Below are 26,234 nucleotides of genomic sequence, written 5' to 3'. Positions count from 1 at the left end.
TGAGCCACCATGTGGTTGCTGGGATTTGAACTCGGGACCTTTGGAAGAGCACTTGGGTGCTCTTACCCACTGAGCCATCTCACCAGCCCCACACAATGGCCTCCTTAATATTGACATATGGATACTCTCAATGACATGGAGAAATTAAGTGACTTGAACTAATAATCAATAGTCTCCAAAGTTCCTCCCACTCCACAAAATTCTCATTCTTTCATCTTCTCTGTCTGTGTCACCATTAAGTTTTAGTAAACCAACAAGCCCCTAAAATGAAGGAAAAAAAAAAATTTCAGTAACAGCCATAAATGTAATCATTGTCTTAAATCTGTGATTGAGACACAGGATAGCTGAACAAATTCAAAAGCAGAAGCCATCTGTTTGCTGTCTGCAAGAAACTCATTTCACTGACACCATAGGTGGGAAGTAACTACAAAAAAATGTAAGGAGATATGTAAAAACAAATGAGAAAATACATGATACACAATTATAGAAATAATAATTAAGACAGACTGGTACCCAGTGATTACAACTTCAAATTATCTACCACCCAACCATCACTAAACAGTTGAGTAAACAATTATACTTAAGAACTTTTCAAAGAGATCTAATTCATCTTTTCCAAATGTTTCTGTCCAGATTTTCTTGTTCTGCACAGGGATCAAGTGTTCAGTGTGCTACAGGGTTTAGCAGTGGCCTTGACCACTAAATACCAGTAGCACTTTCACATCGCTACCACTCAAGTGTGACAACCTAAAGTATCCCCTCCTAGAAAAATCATCCCAGATTGAGAATACTCTACGGAGGTGCAATAAAATGACTCCTAATGACAGAATGCTATACCCATAGATCAGTGCCTCATCCACTCCGTGTCAGAGAAGCTTCATCTTGCAGTAGATGGCAACTAACACAGAAAGACTTACAACTGGAAAGTGAGCAACGAGTAAGAGACTTGAGCATCGGCCATCCCTAAACGGGATGTCTTTATCAGACTTCTCCCCCTCAAGGTTCAGAATCTATGTGGAAGAGGAGGCAGAAAGACAGAGAGCCAGAAACGGTGAACAGCCACAAAAAAAAAAAAGGTATTCATGTAGAAAACCCACCAATGTGGTCTATATAGATATTTTACTATCTAGATAAGTAAATGGGAAAATGTATATTCTTCAGAGAGATTATTTATAGCTTACATATATATTTTTAATTTTATTTACATGTCATTATTGTGTGTGAGGTGTACACACACACACACACACACACACACACACAAGAGTCAGAGAACAACTCGTCAGGAGTCTGTTTTCTCCCTCTACCATGGGACCTAGGGTTGCATGGTGAACATTTTTAACTGTGGGGCCATCTCCCCAGCCCAGTACTGTGTTGTTTTGTATGTTACTATTTAAAGTTATAAAGAACAACACCTGTAAACCCCCTTTCTAAGCTACTTGCCTTCCAAATACTCAGAATTATTACACTTTGATTGTTGCCTTACTCTCTGTATTTGGGGTGGGGGAGGGGTTTCACCAAGAATACCACACTTAAGTCGTTAATTTGCTGAAAGTTCTTTTGGGAAAGCACCTTTTTATTATTACCTCTGTGAAAAAAATTAAACAGTCAAGGGAATGTCATTGGCTTATCTAGCATCCAAAAGCTCTTGAATGGCAGAATGAGAACTCCACCCTACCTGCTGCTTATGTTATACAGAAGAGATAGAAAATCAACTATAAGGTCAACATCATCTGTGAGTTAAAAACAAGAGATGCTCAGAAAAGGAAGGCTTTTTCCTAACAACTGAGTCTTTAGTGAATTCCAATGGGCTGCGCCTGATGGAAAACAAAAACCTACACTAGACCTAGAAGTAAGGATAGAAGCTCATTTTATTCACTCACTTTTATATCTCAATGCAAGCCAAAGTACAATGCGTACTACTGGACAAGTGATTCAGCACTGTGCAGCAACACGAGACACCCAAGGGTCAGTGACCACAAGGTATGGTTAATCTAGGATATCTACTCTGCAGAAGAACGCTTCTTCAAACTCACTGCACTCATGAAACTCTCTTTTAACCACAATCTGGTAACGATGCCCAGGGCTTGTCTGAATTAAGGGCAGCAGCAACTCAAGGAGCGCTCGCCTTACACATCCAGGAGGTCCTGGAGAGCATGCCAAACGAAAACCAGTAAGCAGTCAGCTCCTCAACTGTAAGTCCAACTTTTCTTATGGAGGCAGGGGATAGTACATAATAGTTTTAAATGTTTTTAACACATTTCCCCAAACCCAGAAACTCTTCTCTTCCAAGTCTCTCACAGAAATAAAAAATACCTTTATGGTAAAAATGAGAAAAATCGTGAACTATAGAATATTATTACTGTGGAATAATGCTGTAATACAGTATAAATGAAATGACTTATAAAGGCTATTGGCAACAGGAATGGAGGCACATGCCTTTAATCCCAGCACTTGGGAGGCAGAGGCAGGCAGATTTCTGAGTTCAAGGCCAGCCTGGTCTACAGAGTGAGTTCCAGGGCAGCCAGGGCTACACAGGGAAACCCTGTCTTGAAAAAACAAAAACAAAAACAAAACAAACAAACAAACAAACACAGGCTAACAGGCTATTGGCGACAAGGATGATGACATGTTAGCAGAACCCATTTCCACCAAGTTGTCCTCTGACTTCCTCATGTATGTCCACATGCATGATACATAAACACAAACAGATAAATGTAAGAAACTTTTTTAAAAGAACAAGTTACAATGTTATTAACCAATACACTGTGATCTGTGCTTAAATGTGTGTACAATATATGAATGTTATACTAACATATTTGTATACTATATGACTATATGAACATATATTTGATATATGAAGAATATATATATAAATATTTTGACTTTATAATCATCAATTTTGAGAATAGCTTTCACAAAAACACATACTACAGTATGACAGATGCATGCTTAGAATTGTTTTTGTTGTTGTTTTAAAGATTTATTTATTTATTTATTACATCTAAGTACACTGTCTTCAGACGTACCAGAAGAGGGCATCAGATCTCCAGACCTCATTTTGGATGGTTGTGAGCTAGCATGTGGTTGCTGGGATTTGAACTCAAGACCTTTGGAAGAGCAGTCAGTGCTCTTAACTGCTGAACCATCTTTCCAGCCCTGCTTAGGACTGTTAAAAAAAACTGTTTGAAATACTGTCTTTTTTTTTTTTTTTTTTGCGGGTGGGGGGAGGTTTCGAGACAGGGTTTCTCTGTATAGCCCTGGCTGTCCTGGAACTCACTTTGTAGACCAGGCTGGCCTCGAACTCAGAAATCATCACAAGCCAAGATATGATTTTTTTTTTTTTTGGTTGGTTGGTTGGTTTTTTGTTTTTTTGTTTTTAAATGTTTTTGTGTGTATGTTGTAGTGTGTGTGTGTGTGTGTGTGTGTGTGTGTGTGTGTAGGATAGAGGTTAGTTTTGGGTATTCTCCTGTGTGTGTGTGTGTGTGTGTGTGTGTGTGTGTATGTTGTAGTATGTGTATGTCTGCGCGCGCGCGCGCGTGTGCGTGTGTGCGTGTGTGTGTGTGTGTGTGTGTGTGTGTGTGTGTGTGTAGGATAGAGGTTAGTTTTGGGTATTCTCCTTGGTTATGCCTTTTTTTTTTTTTGATAGGTATTTCCTCGATCTTGGAGCCCATTGATTTCGTTACAGTGGCTAGTTCCAGGGATCCGTCTGTCTCTGCTCCTCCAGTGTTGGGGCTACAGATGACCATTCCCACTTTCAGACTTGACCACTGGGGGGGTCCAGACTCAGGTCCTCATGCTTGTGTACCTGACTAAGCCAGTTCTCTAGCCCCATATTTAACAAATTTTTAACAAAACTCTAATTAGCAACTCAGAACAGCAGTTTTTAAAATTTCACATGCGTACACAACACAGTACAGAGATTATCTGATATTTATATGTGGAGGAATGATAGTAGGAAATAGTAACTGAACCACCACAGTCCTCTAAGAACAAGAACCTGTAAGAACAGTGAAAACAACACTGTCCACAGCACCCCTCGTGGGGCTCAGCTGAGGTACTGTGAGGCGGAGTGGGTGAACATGCCATGCCTCACAGTGACGTGTGTTTACAACCAAGGCTGCACTGAACTTGTGTGGTGTACAATGAGTGAGGTCTTACTTGCGTTTTATATTCATTATGCATCTGATTTTAGTCAATCCTGCTAGAGTTTACACAGCTCACATTCAATCACATGATCCCAAATGGGGTTTAGGATTCACAATTTAAGAAGCTGGCCTCTAACAAGAAACCAATTTTGTTAATTGTGATCTCTAGTTTTTCTAGTATGTAATCTATCAGTAGTGGAAAAGATATGTTGAGAGTGTAGGCACTAGTCCAGCATGGTGTATATCCCTAGCACTTGGGAGGCAGAGGCTGGTGGATCTCCTGAGTTTGAGGCCAGCCTTGTTTACAGATTTCTAGAATAGCCAGGGCTATACAGAGAAACGCTCTAAAAACCACCAAAACAAAACAAACAAAAAATTGACACAAACACAAAGACTGCTCTTTTAGTCAGTATACTTTCCCAATGTCCAAATTAGTGTTTATCTTTTAATCAGCATCCTTTCCTACTGTCCATATTAATGTTGTTTAGTAGTTTATTTTACATTTTTTTGTTTGTTCTTCAAATTATACTCAGCCGGGCGTGGTGGCGCACACCTTTAATCCCAGCACTCGGGAGGCAGAAACAGGCAGATTTCTGAGTTCGAGGCCAGCCTGGTCTACAAAGTGAGTTCCAGGACAGCCNGGGCTATACAGAGAAACCCTGTCTCGAAACCTCCCCCCACCCGCAAAAAAAAAAAAAAAAAAGACAGTATTTCAAACAGTTTTTTTTAACAGTCCTAAGCAGGGCTGGAAAGATGGTTCAGCAGTTAAGAGCACTGACTGCTCTTCCAAAGGTCCTGAGTTCAAATCCCAGCAACCACATGCTGGCTCACAACCATCCAAAATGAGATCTGGAGACCTGATGCCCTCTTCTGGTACGTCTGAAGACAGTGTACTTAGATGTAATAAATAAATAAATCTTTAAAACAACAACAAAAACAGTTCTAAGCATGCATCTGTCATACTGTAGTATGTGTTTTTGTGAAAGCTATTCTCAAAATTGATGATTATAAAGTCAAAATATTTATCACTGGACAATGTTGAAATGTTCAACTCAGCAGTATCAAATACTTAGCCAAGACTTAATTTTTATGTAAAAAAAGAAGCAAATCTATTTTGCTAGCATGCAAATTTATTTTTTCTTTGATAAATGGTAAAAATGACATGAAGACCAAAAATTATTTTCAAATAAATGTCTTTTTAATTAATAAATATTCAGGTTTGGCAAGATTGCTCAGTGGTTAAGAGCCTGCTCTTCAGCCGGGCGTGGTGGCACACGCCTTTAATCCTAGCACTCGGGAGGCAGAGGCAGGTGGATTTCTGAGTTCGAGGCCAGCCTGTTCTACAAAGTGAGTTTCAGGACAGCCAGGGCTATACAAAGAAAGCCTGTCTTGAAAAACCAAAAAAAAAAAAAAAAAAAGAGCCTGCTCTTCCAGAAGTCTTGAGTTCAACTCCCAGCAACCACAAGGTGGCTCACAACCATCCATTAATGGGATCCAATGCCCTCCTCCCAAAGACAGCAACAGTATACATATAGTATTCATAAATTAACCATTTTTTTTAAAGATTTATTTATTTATTATATGTGAGTATACTGTAGCTGTCTTCAGACATTCCAGAAGACAGTGTTAGATCTCTACAGATGGTTGTGAGCCACCATGTGGTTGCTGGGATTTAAACTCGGGACCTCTGGAAGAGCATTCAGTGCTCTGAGCCATCTCTCCAGCCTAATAAGTAAATCTTAACCAAATAATTAATATTCAGCTGCATTTACATCTATACTCCAGGCATTTCTCAGACAAGATGGGATTGTGAACAGAAAAAGTTTAATGAAACTGCAATTAAATTAATAAATCAAGAAGATATACCCTATGTTAGGAAATGTAAAATGCATACAAACCATAAAATAATTCTATCATAAAACAACTAAAACATGGGGCTGGGAAAATGGAATAGCAGTTGACAGCAGTAAGGTTCAGTTTCCCACACCCACATGGCAGCTCAAGACTATCTGTAACTCCAGTTTCAGGGCACCTGATGCCTTCTTATGGTCTCTGAAGGTACCAGGGACACATGTGATGCACAGACATACATCGAGTCAAATACCCATACAAAAGAAACAAAGTAATTTTTTTTAAATTAGCCAAATACATATAAAACATAACCATTAAAGATAGCCATAGAGTCTTGGGGATTAAAACATTCATGGTGAAAAGAACCGAAGCAGTTAAAATTAAGTAAGTAAAGAGAGAGGGAGATGAAATTCAGTAAGAAGCTGTGTAAAAACAGCCAGAAGAATGGACAAGTCTCTGAAGTGGATGATTAACAGGGAAGGAAGAAATTAACACTGGAAATAAAGCAGGGGAAATAAAGTGGAGACTGTTGTACCAGAAACCAAAAGAATATTTAAAGACACAGATTAGCATTTTGTTCTAAACTAAATAGCTACTAACGGCAGGACTAGGACTTAGTAAAGTTCCAGAGCCCATGTATTTAACATGGGCTCCTCAAAGGAAAGAATTTTGGGCCAGGCATGCAACACATACCTTTATTTTTTTTTTCTTAAAGATTTTATTTCTAGCCGGGCGTGGTGGCGCACGCCTTTAATCCCAGCACTTGGGAGGCAGAGGCAGGCAGATTTCTGAGTTCGAGACCAGCCTGGTCTACAGAGTGAGTTCCTGGCCTGTCTCGAAAAACCAAAAAAAAAAAAGGTTTTATTTTTATTTATATGAGTACACTGTAGCCATCTTCAGACAAACACCAGAAGAGGGCATCGAACCCCATTAAAGATGGTTGTGAGCCACCATGTGATTGCTGGGAATTGAACTCTGGACCTCTGGAAGAGCAGTCAGTGCTCTTAACCGCTGAGCCATCTCTCCAGGCTAACTCATGCCTTTTGTTCCCAGCACTCGGGAGGCAGGAACAAGAAGATCTCTGTGAATTGAAGGCCGCCATGCAGATCCTGTCATGGGGTGAAAAAGAAAAGGAAAGAATATTGTATTTAAAGGTGGGTGTGGGTGTGTGGTTGGGTGTGGGGGGGGTGTGTTCACGCACGAGAGAAAGAGAGAGAGAGAGAGAGAGAGAGAGAGAGAGAGAGAACTTAGTTCAAATGTAGAGTTTACATTAACTAACAATTTAGTAGAGCAGTTTTCAGCTGGTGGGTAACAACCCCTTTGGGGATGGAATGACCCATTCCTTGGAGTCACCTAAGCCCAGAAAATACAGATATTTATATTACAAATCATAATAGTAGCAAAACTACAGTTATAAAGTAGCAACAAAAATAATTTTATGGTTGGGGGGTCAATATAGCATGAGGAACTGTATTAAAGGGTAGTAGCATTTGGAAGGTTGATAACCACTGCTTTAATAATTTCGGTATCATGTTTCCTCAAATATAAGGAAATAATAAAGCATCACAGGATTATCGAAAGAGTTTAGTCATAAATAAAAAGTCCAAGAGTAAGAAGACTGGAGAGATGGCTCAGTGGTTAAGAGCACTCACTGGCTGCTCTTCCAGGGGACTGTTGTTCAATTCCCAGCAACTAGATGGCAGCTCACAACTATCTGTAACTACAGTTCTACAGTTCCAGGGAATACAGCACACATGCAGGCAAAACACCAATATACATAAAAATAAAAAAAAACATTAACTACCAAGAGTAGTTTTTATTAATGAGTAACAGTGGTGCTTCCCAGGCGCTAAACATTATTGGCATACATACAGACACTGCAACAGTCCCCTCTCTACTCAGAAAGTGGTAAGTTAAACGATCCCTAGAAGATGCCTGAAACCACATCAGACCATACACACACACACACACACACACACACACACACACACGTATATATGTATATATGAGCATATATAAATATATAGCATTTTCCTGTATATAAATGATTGACTTATCAACCAGAGATAATAAATTATCCTTAGCAACTTAGCATTGGTTCCCTCTCTTTTCTTACTAAGCCAAACAAAAAAACCAAGTACATGACTTAAAGGAAGCATAACAAAATGGTCTGCATCTCTGCTCTTGCACTTTGAGCCATCCCCAAATGCAACAGGTGTCATCTGAACACAGGCCTGTCAGGTCAGGAAAACAGTAACTGGGATGCTGATGGGGCCCGACACGAGCCGGGCAGAGGCTCTCACACAAACGTGAGGCTTCAGCATGCTACTTACTTAGAGCGGCGTAGATCTAGAATGTATGAAGTACTTCTTAAGTTCTCATTCCGTATTCTGGGCTGACTATGGCTGACTACAGGTAACAGAAAGCAAAGCCTTACCTAAGGAAAATGACACCATCCGCACTTTACTCTAACCCTTTGAAAAACAATCACCTTTCAGAAAGTCCTATTACTCTAGTCATTTCTACAGGTTATAAGACACAGATTTGTGTGAGGTCACAATTGTGTGACTAAAGGATTGTAAAATAGAAACTGTCCACTCCTCCTGACATCCATGCCCCTCTCAATGCAACAAAGACGTGGAAGCTGGGGGCTGGAGAGATGGCTCTAGAGGTTAAGAGCACTGACTGTTCTTCCAAAGGTCCTGAGTTCAAATCCCAGCAACCACATGGTGGCTCACAACCATCTGCAATGAGATCAGACACCCTCTTCCCATGTATCTGAAGACAGCTACAGTGTACTCACATATAACAATAAATAAAATAAATCTTAAAAAAAAAAAAAAGACATGGAAGCTGATTTTCCTACATCTTGAATTTTGTCTGCTCTCAAGACTTGCCTTGACCAGCAACAGGTGATACCAAGCAGCTCCAAGTGCAGACTCAACATGATCTTTCATGTTTCTGTTCACTCTGGAATCTTGTCCCCACTTCTCCTCTATCTTCCAGCAGAGAACCAGCCAACCCCACCATCAATGTGAAAGACTACTCCCGAACAGGCAGGTTCCCCAGCCAATCTACCAAGTAGCCAAGATACATGAAGAGCTCATCAGTTCAGATAAAATTAGACAGATCTAGCTCACATAATTGAACCCACCTATCTGATCTACAGATTCACACATCGTAAATACATTTGTTACTGTTGTTTAGTAAATAGAATTTTACTATGCTAATGCCAAGTATTTTCAGAAAACCCACACTCACTGTTTCAAGAACAACTACTATTTGAAAACTACATTTATTGGAAGAGGTGGGGTGTGTAGATGTCACCCTGACCTCTAACATTCCCTCCCAATGGCTACTTCATGTAACTTCTGGAGCCAAAGCTCAAATGACACTGGCATAGATGCTCAGTAATAGTTTCCTTTCTGAAAGAGCAAGTATCTTATCCTCAGCGTTTAACATTAATTTAAAATTAATTTATAAAAACGCTAATGTAATTGTCTGCCTTAGGCAAACAAACCTCCCCACCCCACCCAACACCCCCACAAAAAAAAAAAATAATCACAATGTCTACCAGATTTATCTAGAATAAGAACTCAATTGCTAGGCTGGTGAGATGGCTCAGCGGTTAAGAGCAATGTCTGCTCTTCCGGAGGTCATGAGTTCAATTCCCAGCAACCACATGGTGGCTCATAACTATCCATAATAAGAAACAAACAAACAAAAAAATTCTATTAAAAAAAAAAAAAAACTCAATTGCTAACTAAATTTATCCTGTACTTTCCAAGGGTAGTAACAATCAATGTAAGTTAAACACTGTTAGGTACATTTAATTTGAGAACAATGAAGTGTAAGAATATTAGTTTGTGTTTGTTAGTCCACTCAGGTTGTTTATTAATTCCAGGCATGTACCTACTACCATTCCAGGTTTTCACTCTCAATCTAACTGCCAGCTTTGCTCCCTAAGTCACTGATAAGTTACTGATGTAATCATATGAATACATATGATTCACATCATCTACCAGCCTGTAAGTGTGTGTGTGTGTGTATGTGTGTGTACATATGTGTTTTTACATATTATATATGCTCACATATATCTCCTCACACAAGAACAGGTAAGCACTTCCAAATAAAAGCAACCCTTCAATTAACCATTTCCTCCTCAAGGACACTACTCAGTAAACCATACCTTTCTCTCTTCATTATTTATTTTCCTTTATTGGCTTATTTCTATCTGTATATGGATGTTATTATTTCTTTCGTCTTTTTTTTCTTCCTATTCTCACAACTTAGACTCCTGTTAACCTAGATCCTAGTCACGGGGGGGGGGGGGCCCTACGGCTCAGTGCTAACTCTTGCCTAGCATCCCTGAAACACAAGGTGGGATGGGAGAGAGGGTTCAGGAGGACACTCTCTTGGCTCCTAAGGAAGGGGTGCTGCAATAGTGTCACAAACTGTCAACTGAGGCTGCCACCCCACCACCTTGTCTTCATGCCATGAATCCACCAACTAACTAGAGTGACCGGCTTGCTACTGCACAAGAAGACTAGGAGAGGGATGTCTAGGATGCAGGTACAAGTCCCATGTACTATAATTAAAGGCAGTCAGAGAGTCCAGAAGAACTTCTAATTGCCCAGACCCTTAAAGAATGAGATTGGGTCACCTCACCAAACAAGAAACCACAAACAGCTAGAATACCTGCCAAAGGCAAGGGCTGTGGAGTGACAGTGGGAGACGGTAATTATAGATGACCATAACCACATAACTAGCTGCAGAAATAACTGAGAATTTGTTTTATTTTAATACGTAAGTATTATATAGTAACCAAATTACAGTTTTATCTCCCTTCCCACATCCACCTATTAACAGTATCTCATGCTACAGTATGCAAGTTACAAAACAATGAGTATTAATTGTGACTTATGTAAAGAGAAACTATTTTAAAGCGGAGAAAATAACTATATCGCCTTTGAAGTTTGTCTGCTATCTAAACAACAAAAGTTGTACAATGCATAGCAAAGATGTGATTAACAGGTGTGATCAAAGTTTAAACTATAGAATAGATATTGTGGACTGCACACATACACACAGAGATACACACAACTATCTATCTTCTTTTGAAAATAGTTATAACTATGCCTAATGGCTGACCTGTTTTAACTGTGGTATTGTATTTTAATATGGGTATACAGAAATCCAGGGATGTTTATTACGCTTCACTACGTGGCTTAATAAACCCCCAGAACCCATGGGCTGGAAAGAAAAAGAACTCCTATGAGTTGTCCTCTCACCCCACATATATGCTACATTTCCAATGCGCATATGCACACCAAAGAAATAAGTAAGTAAATATTAAAAGGTTTTACTAGACTTTTTTACAATTGATTTACTTCAAAACAATGAAGTAATCACTGTCCACGATCTAAAAGAATTAAAATTGTCAAACTTTAATGTGTGTATTTTGATGATCCACATCTCCCTTATATCTGTCCTAACACTACAAAACAATAAATCCATTAAAAAGCATATGTAACTTCTCTAAAATTCACTCACTTCATTACCTCTTAAATATATTTTACTATCCATAGTTAGAGAGGTCCAAAAAACAACTTTGTATACAGTAACCCTGTACACAAAAGATTTTATGAAAGGTCCTCTGGACTTGAGCTAGTCCTAGCTAACCATTTTAAAAATAAGTATACAAACACTCCATCAAGTCTGAGACAGAAGCCACTCAGGCAAATATTTACATTTTGGTGATTTTTCCTCAGAGTAACAATACCAAAAGAAGTAAACATTTTTTAATACATGATTTTTCCCACTATCATCTATGAGTCCGTGCAACACTGCTGCGTATGTGGTGTCTTAGTGAGGACAACTGTAGACATGCAGCTGTCCCTTTCACCTCGCATCTCAAAGCCTGGTCTCCTACACTACCTGCTCAGACCAAGAATGTGTGAGAAAGCAACAGCCAGTCTGACCATACTCTTAAAACACATGACCCTAAAGCAGGCTGCACATAAAGTCGGCAGCATTTTTCAAGACATCGTTTGGCTGAAATGAATGTATGCAAGGCTCCCTGAATACAGCTGTAGAGCACCCACCCGACTCACTAAACTAGCCTTTCCCGTGAGGCACTGGCTAGAAAAACATTTCTAAGGGAAATTTTAAGGCAGAGAAAGCAACCCTAAGCAAGACAACAGTAGAGGTTTGAGCATAGAAGAAGATAAAGAGAGAGGGACATTCAAATGTACACAGCCTTTCCCAAGGGTATTCCCAGAGTTTACAGCAGGACAGGACAGCAGGGACTCAAGCAGAAAGCCCCTCGTTCTGGAGTTCACATGGTAGTTGCAAATTAAAAGGTAAAATTCAAAGAAAAAAAAAGGTTCAGAGCTAAAAGGGCAGCATAAAAATGAAAAACCCCTGAATTTCATACACTCAGATCTCAGGGAGCCCAGGGGAAAGCAACTAAAGCTGGAGGAGCATAAGCCGAACTCACTCCACTGCAGGAAAGACGTGAGCGTGACCAGGTCACCAAGGCCGCCTACACCCTTTGATGAAGTACAATGTCACAAGTACAAAGTTTGCAAAGTGGACAATCAGCCAGCCACTAAACGTACTCATAACTATATTCAGAAGAGGAAGACAGAGGGTACTACGAGGTTTCAAGATTCAGAGTAGGTACTGTCCTTTTTGGACCCAACTTCAGTACCATTTCAAAGGCTCCCAACCACCTATAACTCCAGCTCTGTTTTGCTTCTACAAGAAGCTATATGTTCATCACACACGTAATTAAAAAATAAATGTTTAAAATGGGAAGATAAACTCAGTGGTGGTGGCCCATTCAGGAGGCAGAGGCAGGTGGCCAGCCTGGTATACAAAGTGAGTTCCAGGACAGCCAGGGCTATCTATACAGAAAAATCCTGTCTTAAAAAACAAAAAATAAAATAACCAACCAACCAACCTTTAGGACAGCATGTAACATGAAAGAACAAAGTGAATTGGGGAGGGAAGACATTCTCTAAGTAATGGTTATAATGTCCCAAATTTGGAGAATATCAATTACAAATTAAGTTCAGCAAACCTCCAACTGAATACTAAATGTACATCAAGTTGTTAAAAACTGAATGGAAACCTAAAGGAAGAGGGCAAAAAACCTGTAAGACTTTTGAGCTACAATTCCACATCCAGAAAAAAAACAAAAAAAAAAAAACAAAAACCAAACCCCACAAACTAGAAAAGTAAGAGTAAACTCTATAATCACTTAAAAGCTTAGAGACCATATGCATTTTATAACAACATTCAAGAACATTTCCTTGGGTGTGGTGACTAGAGGCCAGGCTGATCTTAAATGCTGATAGGAAATGGCTCAAATACAAGATATAAAGAAAACCTGAAATAATACATGTTAATTATTTACAAAATTCTTTAAATCTTCTCTCTTAAACTCTTTAAAAGGTATCTATTCAAAGCAAAAAAGCAACATGTAGAAGCAAAAAAAAGGAAAAAGAAAAGCATGCAAATTATACATACAAATTTAACATGCACATGTTAAAATACAATCTCACTGTAAGTGTCTTTTATAGACAGGGCTACAGTTAATGCTGCGAGCATCCACAGTGAGCAGGTATCCCCTACAGCACTACAAAATTACAAGACGATAGAGCTTTAAAAGGCACGAGAGGGAAGCTGAAATCCCAGCACTCAGGAGGCTGAAGCAGGAAGCTCTCCTTGAGCTCATGGCCATCTGTGCCAGAGACACTGTCTTAAGAAAGAAAACAGCTGCCGGGTGGTGGTGGCGCACGCCTTTAATCCCAGCACTCGGGAGGCAGATAGATTTCTGAGTTCGAGGTCAGCCTGGTCTACAGAGTGAGTTCCAGGACAGCTAGGGCTACACAGAGAAATCCTGTCTTGAAAAACCAAAAAAAAGAAAAAGAGAGAGAGAGAGAGAGAGAGAGAGAGAGAGAGAGAGAGAGAGAGAGAATAGCAAAGGGGGAAAGAAAGAAAGAAAGAAAGAAAGAAAGAAAGAAAGAAAGAAAGAAAGAAAGAAAGAAAGAAAGAAAGAAAGAAAGAAAGAAAATAGCAAAGGGGGATAGAAAGTATCCATGAACAAGGCTAGCCATAGAGCTCAGTGGTAGAGCGAAGGGCCAAAGTTAGCTCCCCAGGGACTCTGAACCCGAGGATGCAGTCAAACCAAATTACTTAGGTCTGCAGTCAATGGAAGATCTTTCAACTCTTAATCCAGGAGTCTCCTTTCTTCTCTAAACATATGAAACTGCAGAAGTGCAACCTGCTAGCAAACAAGCAAAGAAAAATTTCAGACATTTCTAATTAGTAGTACTGGCTGTCCTTGGAATGACTAGTGAAATCCAATACACAAGACATGCTGTCTTTTATAAACCATCATCAAAAGTAACATTCTTGCTACCCAAACCAATGCTGGTACTATGTGGACAGTGGCTACAAAAGAGCACAGATTACCAGGATGCAGGGATTCCTAGGAACCATGGTAGAGACTGGCTACCAAATCCAGCATTGTTTACTAAGGGCCCGTAATATCTGTACACATTTATCAAGATAACCACGATCAGAGCACCCAGAAATTTACTGCTGACAGAACTGACTTTAACATGTATATGGAAGCCTTTAATCCCAGCACTTGGGAGGCAGAGGCAGGTAGATTTCTGAGTTCGAGGCTAGTCTGAGCTACAGAGTGAGTTCCAGGACAGCCAGGGCTATACTGAGAAACCCTGACTCAACCTCCTCCACCCCCCCCCACCAAAAAATGTATATGGAAAACTAGAATGGCAATAAAAATGTTAAAGAGGATTCATGTTATATGATTAATTTTATCTGTTTATTTGGGGGGGGGGAGGAAAGAGGGAGGAAGGGAAGGAGGGAAGAAGCAAGCTCACAGGCATGCAGGTGCCTGGGGGGCAGGAGTCACTGAAGGGGTCACTCTTGGACCCTCTGCATCTGGAGTTCCAGGACATTGTGGGCCATCTGATGGGCGTGAGTGCTGGGAAGCAAACTCCAAGCCTCTAAAAGAGCAATGAGCAGCTTTAACTGCTGGGTCGTTTCTCTACCCTAGGGCAGTTTTAAAGGTTTAATGCTCACTATAATCAGACATGGTGATACATGCCTTTAGGCCTATTAATCAGGAGGGATCTCTGAGTTTCAGGCTAGCCTAGTTCACATAGCAAATTCCAAGCTTGCCAGGGCTACAAGAAAAAACAAAACCTATATAATGCCACAGTAATAAAGATAATCTTATTCCTTCATAGAACAAATAGATGAATGAATAAATAAATAGAGACCACAAAGTTGCACATATAACGTTCAAATGATTTAGGGGAAGGATACAAAGGCAACGGACTCAGTTCAGGAAAGCTAATAATGGTGCCAAAATGAAGAAGCCTTTTTTTTTCCATGAATCTTAAGCTATTTCATAACACACACATGCACACACATTCATTTATTTTGAAATGGATCAAATCTCTGCTACTACTACTATATTTTGGATTTTGAATGTTGCCTAAAGTCCTATGTGATCCCCAAGTGGTTGTGGAAGCGTTAAAAGGTGCTGTCTAGTGGGAAGGAGGTCTTCAGGTTACTGGGGTAGTTCCTCAAAAGCATGCTTCCCCAAAAAGCCCCTTCCCATCCCCTCCCTTTCTAACCACAGCACATCACCACTGCCATCAAGTACTCTCTCCAGATCAACAGCAAGAGCTACTACCACATCACAGAATGGAACCTCTAACTATACAGATGGCAACAGAGGAAAGAAAAACTAATACAATATCAGCCCACACATTCATTAATAATGTGGGAGGGGAGGAGAGGGGAGGAGAAGAAAGAAAAAGAGAAGGGAAGGGAAAAAAGGAAAAAGAAATTCTACGAAAACAAAATGTTAATATAATAAGTACATGAAAGGGTATCAGTATCATTACCAGTATCAGTATCAAAGCTATCCAAGCTGTGTGACAGAGACACACACAATAATCCCAGTATTTCAGAGACAGAGGCAGGAGCAATGGGTAGAATTAGAGGCCAGTCCAGTCTAAGTATCAAGTTCTAAGCCAACCCAGGATACATAGGAAAACTAGATAGTAATAATAGTAACAATGACAATAATAATAATAGAAATTAAAGAAAAATAACGCATGAAGTGTGGGAGTTTCCACTGACACAAATAAGAAGAAAAGTTCTGTAGATTGCCCAAGTAAGAGTTAGGTACCTGTCTGTGAACAACGTGATACGGGGAGTGAAACTGCAAGCAAGGTACCAGCAAGACAACAAAGGCAGGGCAGAGTAAGCAGGCGACCTTTTACTTTTAGCAGACTCAAAGAGACAGAGGGAAGGTTTCAAATATTCTAAAGACACACACACACACACACACACACACACACACACACACANANANANAGAGAGAGAGAGAGAGAGAGAGAGAGAGAGAGAGAGAGAGAGAAGAGAAGAGAAGAGAAAAGAGACACAGCGTAAAAAAATTAAAATGGCTCAAGCACAGGAAATAATGCTCAGGCTCACACACCAGAGACATGTAACTAAAAGAGAAGAGATACTGCTTTTCCTTGTCAGATTGACAAAGTTTCTAACCATTTTATTATACACTTACACATATATATACTTTTATAGATGACAATGTTACAGAGGAACAAGTATTCCCACATATACGACAGTGCTAAAGTCTGTGATGTACAAAGACACCACGTAACCCCTATCTGCTGTATTCCGGCACAACAATCCCACAGCTAGGAACCGGCACCACAAGCAAATCTTCACATGCACAAAATAATAGCAATTGTATAACAGTAAAAACTGGGAACAATCAATAAGCTAGTGCAACTATGGTATAAAAATGTCTTACAACAGTAAAAGCTAGAAACAATCAATAAGCTAGTGAAACTGTGGTATAAAGATAAACACTTCTTCCCCCACAGAGGGGGAGAAGTACTTATCTACAAGTAACAGAAAATTTCCAGGGTATATTTTCCAATGTAAAAAAATAAAAGGCAGAGAAGTTAAGTTTCCAGTATTAGTATAAAAAATGAGGGGAAACTGAGGTGTGATATGTCTGTATGCAGTTGTATTATTAAAAGATCATTTACAGAGCCTGAGAGATCATTAAACTCTGATGGGAGAGGTGGAAGAAATGGCAGGATTAGGATGAAACTCCAGATTCTGACATGAGTGAAAAATCAGTACAAGAGATGCTGGAGAGTGTTACTAACTTGAAGCAAACATGGGGGAAATGTTGGAGAAGAAGGGAACCAAGTTTGCACACACTACACTAGAGGCAGCGCAACTACACAGCTAGAAAAAGTACACTGGAGAAAGGAAGCTCAGAAAAAGGAAGCTGCATACTTCCAGCAGGCAAAGTCATACAGTATGGGGATTATACCTTGGTAAACTATTTTTTAAAATGAGTTTAAAATGGATGCAATTAATGGGGGAGGGGCAGACAAAGGAAAACATATCTAAGTACCAATTTACTTAGGAATTACTTATGCTATAAAGTCAACTAACCTGGGGTGAAACCAAACCTCCAGAAAATAAACTAGAAAGGCAAGTGACTCAGCCACAAGACTGCAAGTAAATATCCTCTTTTTAAAGACATCAACCACTTAGTAAAGATTATTTAAAACACTTATTTTCCCAGGTTCACAGTAGACTAGAAATATCTGTGTGTGGTTGAGGCAACCATTTAACAGCAACCTAAAGGGGAAATAAGACCATTGTCTTCAATGGCCATCACTGGGGACAAAAAGCCCAGGTCTGCAGCACCTGACAGACACCGGGCCAAATGTTCCTGACAATAGTGTATTTCATGACTCCTACACAGAATAACATGTTTATCTTTGGTCAGATTCCTAGTTGGTTATGCCTTCCTGGAGCTGAATATGTTTTCCATATTCTGCCCTATCTTATGATGATCTAACAGTATCTTTTGTCCTACTCAAATATATTTATTGCAGGACGATCTTTCATCTTTCTATCTCCAGCCAGAACTGAGAGCAATTTTCTCAAATAAAACATGTAAACACCCATTCAACTATTATCACACTTTGTCTTCTGCAAAGTGATGTAGTTAGGCTTTTTATCACCAAGTGTCCCGGCAAACAAGTTTGGCTGTTTGAAACAGGGCATCATATGCACCTCACAGAAGATTCAAAGTCCCAATCTTCTTGCCTCAGCACACCAAAATCACCAAGTGCTAGTATTTACAGATATGCAGTATCATGCTTGCCACCCCACAAAAGGTTAATATGCATGCTTTACTGTGTCCTTAACATATCTGTCCCCAATCTAAACAAAGCATTGTCCTAGCTTATCCCAAAAACTAATGACATGAGAAGTGATAGAAAGTAATGCCTGGGGCTGGAGAGATGGCTCAGTGGTTAAGACCACTGACTGCTCTTCCAGAGGTTCTGAGTTCAAATCCCAGAAACCACATGGTGGCTCACAACCATCTGTAATGAGATCTGATGTCCTCTTCTGTTGTGTCTGAAGATAGTGATAGTGTACTCATATAAATAAATAAATCTTTGAGAAAGAAAGGAAGGTAGGCAGGCAGGCAGGCAGACAGACAGACCAGCCTGATAGCTTTGGAACATCTTTGTAATAGAAGACAATATGTTCCAAAAACAGGCTGTGGTGATGGTTGTATGGATCTGTAAATATATGGGAAAACAATTATCTGTATACTTCCTATAAGCAAAATCATATGGTATGTGAATTATACCTCAGTAAAACCATTTTTTAAAATGAGTTATCTGTTACTACTATACATACAAATTTTTTAAAAACTGAGGGTTTTTCTTTCTTCAAAAGTAGGTGATTGGGCTGGTAAGATGGCTCAGTGGGTAAGAGCACCCGACTGCTCTTCAGAGGAAGGTCCAGAGTTCAAATCNCAGCAACCACATGGTGGCTCACAACCACCCATAACAAGATCTGACGTCCTCTACTGGAGTGTCTGAAGACAGCTACAGTGTACTTACATATAATAAATAAATCTTAAAAAAAAAAAAAAAAAAAAAAAGCCTGACCAAAAAAAAAAAAAGTAGGTGATTTACACATAGTTAGTAACAGGACAGAAAGTCTAGCTGTACTGATTTTAAGTTAAATGAACAATAATAGTCAAGCTCTTGGTGTAGTCCTTAGACAGAACTACAATCATTAAGCAACTTATCAAATGCTTAAATGTACTATGGATGTTCAGCCTGCTTATTTGTTCTGTTTTTTTGTTGTTTTTTTTTTTCTGAGACAGGGCTTCTCTGTGTAGCCCTAGCTGTCCTGGAACTCGATCTACAGATCAGGCTGGCCTTGAGCCTCCTGAGTGCTGGGTCTAAAGGTGTGCACTCAATACACCTAGCTGGATGTTCAGCCTTAAATGCTAGACTACCAACCTAACTATGAAGCATCATCAAGCCGGGGAAGCAAAGCCACAGGAAAGGTGTGAGAGTAGAGAGGGAGCACCCAACGCTACAGAGTAAGACTACGGAGCGCTCTTACGGTCAGGTTGCCTACTTCAGCCAACTCAGTGGTGAACACAAGCCCACTAGGCCAATTCTGCCCAGACAGGATTGTCTCAACTTTGGCACAATTGACATTTTTAGGCGAGGTAACCTTTTGTAGTAAAAGGATGCTCTCTACATAAGCACCAAAAGTTTAGCCGACTCCGTGTTGGCCCCACCCACTAGTGTCAAATCCATCCTGCCCCCTATTTGTAGTAACTAAATTCAGTCACTAAAAATAAAAGTATCTTGAGGATTGGAGGAACTGGGAGTCCAAAATCATCCCTTTGAAAACCAACTGCCTAGACTGGGAGTAAACAGGACGAAAGGACCAGCATTTGATGACTCTGTGTGTGTGTGTGTGTGTGTGTGTGTGTACGCACACATAGGAAAAGTAGGATGAAGGGTGTTTTAAACCAATCATCTCCAAAGCTAAAAAACAAAGGACAAAAAGCCAATTTTTTCTTTAAGTAACACTCGGGCTATCAAGATGGCTCGATAGGTGAGTGTCTGCCTAAGGAGCTCAGCTCAATTCCTGGAAGCCACATTTAAAAAAACAGATTGTGACAGCTTGTTGTCTATAACCCCAGCAATCCTATAACAAGATGAGAGGTGGGAACAAACTGGGCTGGATGCTCACAGGTTACAAAAACAGCAGAAACACAGGACGAGGTTGCACATGCCTTTAATCCCAGCACTCTGAAGGCAAAGGCAGGCAGATCTCTTGGGTGTTCAAGGCCAGCCTGACCAGCCTGATCTACAGAGTGGGTTTCAGGACAGTCAGGGCTATAAACAGTGAACTGTCTAGAAAAACAACATTAAACACAAGATGGAAAGTCAAAGCCCACTCCTGAAAACCTGTCTGTCCTCTGACCTACAGCACATGCACGGCACCCACAGGGAGGGAGGGGTGCAGGAACGGGAAGACATGAGACAGAAACCGAACTCAACTTTCATTCCAAGTTCTATACACTTCAGCACATGAGGCCACTGACAGGGTTTGCAGAGAGGTCCCACAAAGGACCAGGAAATAGAATGAAAGAACACCAAGAAAAAGACTGCTACCTTGACTGGTTTGAAGGAAACTCAAGTTCATTTTTCAGAAGAGCTAAACCCTCAAATTTGGAGAAACAAGGTCTAGATTTTCACTCCCGCCAGGGCAGAGTAATCAATGACAATATGAATAAAACTGTAACAACACAAGGTTGGAAGGGTGAGCGATGCATGGGTCAGTACAAAGCAGAGGTGACTCCTCACCATACTCATCTACCCTGGCTCCCAGCTCTCCAACTCTTCCTACTGGTTCTGCCCCTCTGGACTTTCAATACCCTCAGCTGCTCAAAGCCTCACACACAGCCTTTCCTTTCAGACCCAATCCCCCTCAACGTGCTATCACCTCCGAATCGTATTCCTCTTCAAAAGCTCAGTCTCACCTTTCCTTCTCAAATACCTTAGCTCCTAGGAAAGGGGAGAGGCTCAGCAAGAAATTAAAGTACTGCAACTGGACTGCAGTGCAACTGGGGCTGCAGGGCAACTGGGCTGCAGTGCAACTGGGCTACATGCAACTGAACTGCAGTGCCTCCCCAATAATGCGCACACAGACAAAGGTCTGTACTCTCAGAAAAGCAAGCATAAAGTAAGACAGGCACAGCACATCAAATTGGAAACAACACAAAGTTTAGCAAACGCCAATGATGTCCCCTGCAGACTAATATTACTTAACTATGGCAGGCACCTTTTAATAAAATACTCTTCTTTTAAGCCTGTTGACATCTATGGGGCAGTATGAAAAAAACTCTTTAACTTGAAGAGGGAAAGTTTCTTTTCCTTTTTTATTCTTTTCTCTTTTCTTCTTTCTTTCTTCCTTTTTTATTCTTTCTTCTTTTTTTTTTATGTTGTTGTTGTTGTTGTTGTTGTTGATAATGATGATGGTGGTAGTTTCTCAAGACAAAGTTTCTCTGTGAAGCCCTGGCTAGCCTCCAACTCAGAGATCTGCCTGCCTCTGCTTCCCAAGTGCTGGGATTAAAGGCATGGGCCACCAAACCCTGGCAAGTTTCTTCCTTAAAAAAATAAGTAAATAACAACAAAAAAAGAAAAAAAAACACAATAGCATAATACTGTTCCTAGAAATATTTTTAAGTAAATATTCTAGCATTTATTAGCAGTAGGTTACTGGAATTTTTTTTTTTTTTTGGTTTTTTCGAGACAGGGTTTCTCTGTGTAGTCCTGGCTGTCCTGGAACTCACTCTGTAGACCAGGCTGGCCTCGAACTCAGAAATCCGCCTGCCTCTGCCTCCCGAATGCTGGGATTAAAGGCGTGCGCCACCACGCCCGGCTCGGAATTTTATTTTTTAATTTTCAGTTTTCTGTACAACTAGAAGAATTTGGTTTTTCTTTACATGTACAACTTTTTAGCTTAAAATATACAATTCTTTTTTTTTTTTTAAAGCACAGACTTTTTTTTTATTTATTATATGTAAGTACACTGTAGCTGTCTTCAGACACTCCAGAAGAGGGCGTCAGATCTTGTTACGGATGGTTATGAGCCACCATGTGGTTGCTGGGATTTGAACTCCGGACCTTTGGAAGAGCAGTCGGGTGCTCTTACCCACTGAGCCATCTCACCAGCCCTACAATTCTTTTTTTATTGCATTGATTGATTGATTGTGTGTGTGTGTGTGTGTGTGTGTGTGTGTGTGTGTGTGTGCACGCGCACACAAAGACATGCATGTAGCCATCAGAGGACAGCCAGAGTTCGTTTTTCCTACATTTGTCCCAGACATAAATCTCAGATTGTCAAACTACAAGAGTCGTTACCCACTGAGCCATCTCACCAACTCCAACTTCCATCCTCAACCAGTCTCACGGCTGAGGCTAACTAAACTGTCTGAAAGATGCTCGGTAAGAGACAGACTTCGGAGTATGGACTTCCCCTTAAAATCTCTTCAGTTTTCCTAAAATCACCTCTGCAACGAAATAAGAGGAGGGAAAACCAGACGCCTACAATTCTCCCGTCTCTCAGGGCTCTAAGCACGGTCTGTCAGACAGCTGTCTGTAACATGGTGGTCACTACCTGTTAAGTACCTACTCTTGGCCCATTTCACTCTCCTTCAGGAACCTTGCCTTATCCATGAAGGTCTGCCCTTTCCATTAGCAGCAGGGATGCTCTCTGCCCAGCCTTCATCACTTCGGGACAGGTCTCCAACCACCACTCCCTACTGCCACAGGTCAGGTCTCATTCTGTTTGCTGTACCATCCCTAGAATGCCATGTGCAGAGTTGGTATTTATACATTTTCAATGAATCAGTTCACAGCGCTCTCTTCAAAAGGGGGTGCAGCAGAGCAGACAAGTACTTTTAGACCTAAAAGATGTCCCAAAATACCTTCCTACTTCGCTCAGTGTATCCTCCACACTCCTGACTTTTTCAGTTTTATGAAAGTCAACCAAGACAGCTGCTTTCTATTCATGTTTAATCATTAAAGTGCAATAACTATTAGAGATATTTTTAAATATCTCAGATTGATGGCTCTAAAGCACTAACTTTTTATGCACTGAGTTTTATCACCTTAATTTTCTCATGGCACATAACAATCTGCCAGTAAAAACAGTAACTCTCAATGCTGCAAGCTTATTAATTTTGAACTAATTAGTGAGAACGGATTATAAAGAAGTACTTTTCAATTACTGAGGAAAATGTTGAAAATCAGGTGGTTCATGAAAGAATAATGAGAAGTTAGGCCTAACTCTCCAAGGTGTCAGAACTGCAAACCACTCTGCAGCTTTTAAGTAAACTGTGAAAACAGCGGACCGACCAAGTGCCTCTCATCCTAGCACTCAGGAGGCGGAGGCAGGAGGGCTGCTGAATTTGAGGCCAGCCTGGGCTAAGAAAGGGAAAACTGTGTCTAAAAAACCAAAGGCTAATATTCTTGGGGAAATTGCTCACTTTATTTTTAAACTAAATTATTTCTGCAATCTTTATATACCAAGCAGGACTACACAGAACAAATAAAATGTGTGTTGTAAATAGCAGTGACAAATGCCTTGTGCAGTGAACTGAGTTTCAAAGTAAATGATGTTCTCATAGATACAGTAACAAAGCAAGCTCAACACTAACCCTTCCAAATCACTTTGGCTTACAAGTTTAAAACCTCTTGTTGGTCACATCAATGGATGGATGGATGGATGGATGGATGGATGGATGGATGGATGGATGGATGTCTAACAGTGTCAAAAAAGAGCAAGCAGCTCTTAAAGACAGAGGCTCCAAGAGGTTGGTTAGCTTCTGAAAGAAGAGAGGTGAACAGAATCCTGGACAGCTGTTGTTAAAGCCAGAGTCTAAGCCAGTCAGTTGACTTTGAAGCCGAAATGAGAGGAAAGGGAGAACAGGATGGAGACGATAGGTTGAATCCCGATGATGTCAATTACAGTAAGTCCTAAGCAAAGCAACAAACACCAGCAAACACCTCAGCTTCTCACTCGCCCACCTGAGTAAGAAAGACTTCAACCATTCAGGGCCACTCCACCTAAACCTAACGTCTCATCTGCAGAAGGATGGCAACAGCCTCCAAGTTCCTCCGTAGTTTTCTAACACCTGCAAAGGAAACCTAAATTTCCACTTCTGCAGCACTATATGTCACCTAAGAATCTGTAAACCAGAGTGAACTAGCTCTTCTATCAATGCAAATCAAATGTGAAAAAAGTAGCATGCTGGGAGCCAAAGAACAATCTCCAGACATGCCAACGGGAATAAGAAAAGCCCAGCCCCCTCCCCCAATCATTCCCTCCCTCCAGAAGTTCAGTCTCCCCTCCCGCCACTTCTCTGTTCACCTGAGCAAGACCTGTCTAAAACAAGGTGTCGTTTTGCTTAGGCTTAGCAAATTACTGTTAAAGCCTGGATCTTAGAATGCTGTTCTTTGTTAAACAAAGCTAGAGAACAGGATAAATTAAATTTTAAATAATGATCATCAAACAGCTGTCTAGAACCCTGGTACAAACAAGCCGAGTACAAACCATCTTATGACAAGTCACCATCGTCACAAGATCTCTTCTGAGGAGATAGGGAGAGGGGACCAAAGCCAGGGGATTAAAGGCAACTGGAAGCATTAACAAGAGCTGCAGGAAGAGCAAAGCTACTGACGAAACTTCATTAAAACTTCAACCAAAAATGACAAAGTTTCTTTAAAAAGGAGAAAAAAAGAAAAAAAAAAAAAAGGCAGAAGACTAGCATTACTTTCTCATCAGACACTTCAAACAGAATCCAACTAAGGAAAACATCTGTGCTACTTTAGTAGTAAACTTTAAAACACATCTTTTCTATATATGTATCTGTAAATTTACATCATATGCAAATATGAGTTCAAAGAAATAACGTTTTGATTCAAGATGGTTTTTATGAGCTGGGTGTGGCAATGTAATCCCAGCACATCAGGTCAGGAAGACTGCCAGTTCTAGGCTAATCTGGGCTACCATAGGGTACGACTCCCGCCCTCTCCACCACCCCAAAAGTGTGTTTAATATTTAAATTTTGGGAATTAATTTATTAATCTTGTGTGCCACATAAAACTTTTTACCTCCAAACTCGCCGCTAGAAAATCAGTTAAGTATTATGCTGTCGCCATGAAATGGAAGATTACCTGTTCCACAGTGGTCTGCCATAGCTCCCAAGTGTTCATTTTACTGAAGTCCCCCCAACACTAGCCTCTGCCATGCCTAGTGCACAGCCATAGCCTCTGAAACCGGCGCTTGGGCCAACTTAGTTGACTTTCACAAAAGTTAACACAGAAAATACCCACTCGTGGAACTCTTAACTACATGCTTAAATTGCCCTTCTCCACTTCAGTCACTGTAACTCAGCTACAGCCCACCTCCTACATACACTACACACACCTGGCTTTTTAAAGGTTATTCGTTGAAGTCCCCAGGCCTCCCCATCCCTCTCAGGACCTCAGACCAACCTTCAAAAATGAAACAATCACATACATCCAAAGCTTCAACAAGTATTCAACAGAGAGACCGCTCCTTGGAGCGACTACTGCCACCCATCAGTTCCTAACACAATATTGGAGAGCAGCGTTCTTTGAAATCAAAAAGGGGGTGGGGGGGGGCGGAGAGACTTTTTAAATCTTGGTAGGGTTCCCGAGGATGGAGCGAGCGAATCGCTCTTCTTCCAAACCCCTCCGGAGCTCGTACTGGAATAGCATGCAGCGCTGAAGAGCAGGTGCTGAATTTCGGGGTTCAGTCGCCCCTGCGAACACCTGTCGGCTGCACGCGCAGCCTGCCCTGCTCCTCCGCGCAAACATCAGTCTTCAACGTACGGAGCAAAAAAAACCGAAACAAAACAAAAAGCAGACCCACAGCCACAGCCGCCGCCAACGCCGCCAACACCAACGCCGTCGCCGCCGCCGCCGCCGCCGCCGCCAGGGCTTCTCCCGGACCGCAAACTTTTAGAGTGTCAGTGGAATAACGGTGCAGAGGCGGGCGGGCGGGCGAGCCCGCACCGCACACCGTCCGCACCGCCGTGGGGCTGCACCCGCGGTCGCCCGAGGACTCACTCTCTCTCTCTCTAGCCTCTCTCTCTCTCTCTCTCTCCCTCCTCGGCCGGCTCGCGGCTCTTCCCCGACTCCCGAGCCGTGCGGCGCGGCGAGCGCGCCTCCCCTCGCGCCGGGCCCGCGGGGAGGCGGAAGGGGGAAGCGGCGCGGGGGGCTT

At 41.1% G+C, this 26,234-nt stretch overlaps 1 protein-coding gene across 1 annotated transcript in view; it reads right to left on the bottom strand.

Moving 5' to 3' along the window:
• The window catches only part of Pds5b (PDS5 cohesin associated factor B), a 128,195-nt gene that overhangs the window by 101,578 nt on the left and 383 nt on the right, over nt 1-26,234 (bottom strand). The window lies entirely within an intron of this gene.

The sequence above is a fragment of the Mus pahari genome, chromosome 23 (assembly GCF_900095145.1).
Source record: "Mus pahari chromosome 23, PAHARI_EIJ_v1.1, whole genome shotgun sequence".
NCBI classification, from domain to species: Eukaryota; Metazoa; Chordata; class Mammalia; order Rodentia; family Muridae; genus Mus; species Mus pahari.
The sequence above is the reverse complement of the archived record's forward strand: the minus strand, read 5'-3'. Positions and strand labels throughout refer to the sequence as shown.